The sequence below is a fragment of the Lepeophtheirus salmonis genome, chromosome 5, assembly GCF_016086655.4.
Source record: "Lepeophtheirus salmonis chromosome 5, UVic_Lsal_1.4, whole genome shotgun sequence".
Lineage (NCBI taxonomy): Eukaryota > Metazoa > Arthropoda > Copepoda > Siphonostomatoida > Caligidae > Lepeophtheirus > Lepeophtheirus salmonis.
In genome coordinates, this window is record NC_052135.2 from 48,045,693 (window position 1) to 48,051,692 (window position 6,000).

Consider the following 6,000-nt stretch of genomic DNA (forward strand, 5'->3'; position numbering starts at 1 on the left):
GTTGTTGAAAAAAAGAAGAAGATTATTTAAGCTCTGTTTGATCAAACAGGGAAACTAATAATCATTGAACACACCTTAGACGTCTTAAATTATTAAAAACAAGGTGCTCTATATTTTTAAATGATAAAAGAATTCAAAAAAATATATAAAATAAAATTTCTGTAATAAAGCTTCAAGTTTGGGACTATGCAAGAGGCCTAAAAATAGGCAATTTAGATATAAAAGTACCATTTTCCTTACTAAAACGGTATTTAATATGCCAAATTGGCCTGGCATATACATTTTGTTATTCTCCTTATCATAAAATATGTCTTTTACATAAGGGAAAAAATATTAACTTGAAAATGGGACAGTCTACAGTACACATAAATAGTGTAAAAATAATGTCATATTGTAAATTCTACAATAATGTATAATAATACGATTAGAAATATTCTAAAATAAATTTTGCTAAGCATTAAAAATACTTTCTCTCAAAAGATATTTAATATGAAAATATTTTATCAGGGTTAGTAAAAGTTTTCTCCCTTGCTTTTCCTTGTTAACGAGCAAACTGTTCAAAAAATCCTCGCTAATATTTACCTTTCCCCTAAACTTTTTTCTTCAAAATGAAGACTTTGCCTAGGGTCAATGAAATATGGAGTTCAAATACCTGTGTATTCATTATGTAACTTCCTTGATCTTATTCTGCCACTTCTAAAGGCATTTGCAGCTAAAAGCTTTCTTTTTTTCCTTCTTATTTAGGATTTTTGAACTAGGGGATTATTCTCTGAGGTGTGTTGATAATAATATGAGGTGGATACATATTTTGAGTATGGGGAGGATAAATAGTTTTTTTTTATTAATAAAAACTATAAAAAATATTGGCATACTTCACAAAAGTATTTATTTAATCACGTAGTTACATTTGGGGCTATTCAGAAACCAGTAGCAACCTAGAGGGAATAACGTATCCTGGATAAAACCACGTATATCCTCGTTAGGGAGGAATGGACGTTAACTTAAAGCCACCTAGACTTACATAACGTGAATGACGTCATAGGGAACTTGGGACTATTTTTATTTTTTTTCATTAAAGTTAGAAAATATTGTTAATTTTCGTACATAATTCCAAGTTATTGTTGAATGTCATGGAATAAATTAATAACTAGTCATTTCTTGTGATAGGAAAATTTTAAAAAGCCATTCAACTTGATAATTTAGCAGAAGCCGTCTACATTGTTGTTGCAAAAATTTGTATAGTAACTCAAGTGTTCCGATCAAAAGAAAAAGGTCATTGAAAAATGGAAAAAACAAAACAAAGTCATGACATAAATGTGCCCTATGTACTAATTAGACGCATAAAGAAGTTTCGTATATACTATTAACTGAAGGATATAGACAAATAAGATCTACCTATCCATAGTTCAAACTAGATGTATCCAAAATCGTTCGCAGGGGATTTCTCTCCCAAAAATTGACATCTGAGGAAAAATGTCCTCAAGGGGTCTTGCTGCACCAAGAAGGCGACGCTCAGATGTTGATTCTTATACTATTTATAATTTTAGTTTTACTATTGAAAATGTCTTTGATTGTTGAAGTTTTCTTATTGTGTTATCACTGATGGAGCCGTGATCTGAGTGAATTGAGTAGTGGTCACTATTATCGTTTCTACGTGTCTCAACGTGAATACTACTTTGGCCCCATAAATGTCTATGGAAGAGTAAGTCACTTCTTTGAATGATGGGAGACCATGAATGATGAAGTAGTCATTCTGTTGAAGCTATTAGTTATGACTACCTACTTGAAATGAAGTATTAGTAAATTCAGTGACAGATAGGTGATAGCGTATCCATATCCCTCTCAATTAATCTTCTCATAGAATTGTATCGGAGTATGAGGACTTGGAATCATCTCGGACTTACAATTGGGACTTGAATATATGCTGCATATTCTACGTTTTTGGAGGAAGAAAATGAATTACTGCTATAAAGTACATTTAAAATAGCATTAGTGCAGGGAAAATATTACAATTATATTTAAATTTATATATATTTATTTTAATATGGATTTTTAAATCAATTTAAACCAAAGATAGACAGGAATTTTTCTTTTAAAGGGAGATGTTGACACCCCCACGACCTATTAAACAATGAACCAAAAAGGAGAAGAGCTCGCGATTAGATAGTTTTCTGTTTTTTCTTTTTCTAATCACTATACTTAGTTTTTTCTTTGCACACATCCCCTCCTTAGAAATAGGATAGCACACTAACACAGCACAAGTTACATTCAATAATTATAAAGCAAGGGAGGATACGGAGAAGGATAACAAAGTCGTCAAATTATTAAAGAGTTAATCATTATATTTTTCTTTTTGGGATATTGTTTTGGACCATCATTTAATCAATTCCATTAACTCAGCAAATGTCAAAAGACAATGAGTATGGTTAAGGTTGAATAGTCCAATTTTTTTCTTCGACCCAAAGACATCCCTACCCAGACTATTTTTATAGCAGCTGAACTTTCTTCTATCTGAGCTGTATATTCGAAAAGACGTTTGCCACATTATCCTAATCTGCGATCAAAAATATCTTGTCAATATATTTCTTTCTCCACAATCTGACCCATCTAAAAATCTGTTTATAGTTGTCCGATATGCAGATGAGCGCCAATAAAATAACCCTTCCTAATTTCCCAAAATGCACCCCGGGAAAACAGAGTTTGTCTATGATAACCGTGAGACCAATAAAAAATATCAGGCGACAATATTCCAAAAAGTAAAAATATTTATAAAAATTAAATATTAAAACATGAAAGAAAGAAGCCAACCCTGTAAATACTTGTAAATGTGAATTTGAAAAATATATATTTGTTCCATCCAACAAAATAAAAACATTCTAGAATAAAAATCAAGAAAATGAGAAAACACAATATATCTTTTCACTTCATATATACACATACAAATATTTTTATTTATTTCAATGAAATTGTTATATTTTTAATATATATGAACTAATAAAAAATAATGTTAATTGTGGTCCTAATGAACATAGATAGTTATGTCAAAGAGCAATTTCATTCAAACAATATTACTGACCCTTTAGTTCCATCAAAACCTAATGAAAATATGTAACAATAGAATAAATAAAAAGAGCACATAAAAAAGTATAATTATCCAACTTCTCCACATTTCTTATTTGTAACATAAAACATTTATACTATTTCCACACAAAAATAATTAATTAAGAAATGCTGAATGTGTAATTTATTGTTGACATGAGGTTAAGTACATATACATATTGTACTATGTAATTCGAAAATGAATCCTAGAATCACAGAAAAATACAATATTTTTGTTTCGTTGATTATTAAACTACATAATTTGTATTTGTTATGATGATGAATTGTTTAAAAACCCGCCCAACACTTTTTTTTCATCTTGGAGTGATCAAATTTTGTATGCAATCTCATTTGGATACGGTTGAGTTGAAAATAAAACGAAAAAAGGTTATCACAGTCCATTTTTTTACATACTAACGGAAGATATCGCAATTTTTCGTAGTTATTAGGCATCGATGGACAGACATACTTTTACTCGTAAATATATTTATTAATATAAATAACTATTGAACCTGTGCACAACGAAAATAATGTTTGAAATGGAAAAAAAATATTTAATGAAATTCAACAAAAAGTCTACGTATAATCTCAAACGAGTCCTTGCTATGTCCAAATATCATTGTGGCCTTTAAATATAAACCAGTCCGTTTGCATTAGCTCTACCTTTCAATTACTTTCAAACGTTGTGCCGTTCACATTGCTGCGTACAACTACATTGTTTCCATTGTATCTTATACCGTATACGTTGCGTCGTCTTAGGCATAATTGGTGTTAGACAGAACTTGCTACCTGACGTCTATCTACCATCTACGGATAGTTATTCAGCAAAGTTTCATCAATTTGGACGCGTAGCTGTTATGTAACAGTTGTTTGAATTAGTTGATGGAAGTGTTTTTGTGAAAATGGACAAAAACGAGTGTTGCTCTGTTGGTACAGTTCAAGTGCCGATTAATTACTGTAGATGAAACTTAGATACACCATTATACGTTCAAAACAAAAATACAGCCCAAAAAGTGGACTCCAAATATTTTAATCAAATGAAGATTTGTGAACAAATAATTTACCGAGATAAACGCCGATTACTATTTGGACGCGTTATAAAGATGGTATAACTTATGCCATATATCTTATATAATAAGTAGCATCGTTGAGAGAATTTTATAGAGTTAAAAGGAGACTATGTTGAAAAATTAAAATTAAAAAAAAGTGTTTTACCTTTGTAATGTCCGAAACTTTTCAGACCACCCTTGTACATATTTATAGTATATTATAGTTTATGAAAAGCAAAGCGCCTCAGGAGAGTAAAAAGAAGCTTGAAACCCTCATGGGAACTCTGAACCTTAGATTAGAACCGTTTATAAGTGGTTTCAAAATTTTTGGAGTGAACATATGGACACAAGTGACGCTGAACATTCTGAATGCCCTATTGAGGTTACTACTCCATAAATTATTGATAAAATCTATGATATGGTGATGGATTACAGAAGAGTGAAGGTGCCTGAGATTGCTTGTACCGTGGACATCTCCAGTTGGCACCCTATTCCCATTAAGTTTGCGACTACAATTCCCTCAGTGTGAGCTGATGCATTGTCGTGATAGAAAATGATTTTTTTGTTGGCCAATCATGGGCGTTTTTCTTGCAACTCGGTTTTCAAACGGTCCAATTACGATGAATAATATGTACTTGTAATAGTTTACATCTTACCGATCTAGCTGAAAGTTGGTGTATGCTCTTCCAAGAGATGCTACTAGCTAAACATAACCTCTATACACGACAGTAGTGCCATCTCTTGGACTTTGCACATCCTTTTCAAACGACCCCCGTACAATGGTTTTTCGTAAAATTGAAATAAAGTTAGTTTGCTATTTATTGCATAATGCTCTACAATTTCTATTTTATAAATATTTTAGTTATCCCACTGTATAGTGCGCAAATTAGGGTTAACTATTATCAAAATACCCTGTAAAAAATAATATAGCTATAATCATTGGTACAGCCGAAAATAATGGGAGGTACCTTTATTATAAACGCGAGGAATAACAACTTAGATATGATAATCTCATATCTTTGGAGAGAGGAGGCTCCGACAACGATTAACATTAGATCTTTGCAGTCCAAAGTACGGATTTAGTCCAAGCCATACAATCCTATATTTTTTTTAGAAGCAGAACACACTGAAATTATCTCCCCATTACCTGGATCCAAAAATCCCAAAGGAAGTATGCTTGGTTTTTTGCTATTTAAAGGAAGGTCCGAATTTATCTTAAACTTTTCAAAAAGAAAGAGCATTATCTAGACTCTCTTCGCCAGTTTTTCACATCCCTCCTGTTCGCGAGCACTGCAATGGAGAGAGCTAGGTTTGTCATAATGGACTTCTTGAGCCCGTCCCAGAAGTTTAGGGTGCGCATGCTTGATGCTCTTACCAACTTGCAGCTGTTTCACAACTTTGTACTTTGTCATTAGGGATCCTCATACGGGGATTATTTTTCCCAAAATGAAGTAGTTTCGGAAAACACTTCTCTGACACTCGTCTCATGCCCAAAACATTTGAAAAAATTCCATGGCACAATCCAACCGATATGTCAATATTCTCAGCAACTTCTCTATAGTCGTTTGACCATTTACGAAAACAATTTTCTTCACTGCTTCAACATTTTCAACGTGCTTGGGTGTCCAGAGCGAGGCTTGTCATTGGCATCTTCACAGCCATATTGGAAAAGTTTGTACGGCTTATAAATATTATTTTTTTACTTAGAATAGTTTTACTGTATGCCACTGTCAACATTTCAAATGTTTTCGAGCACTTAATTTCATTTTTTACACAAAATTACGTGCAAATTATTTGATCATGTTTTTTAAATTGACACAAATCGCCGAACACGCAAAATACTTCTCACCAT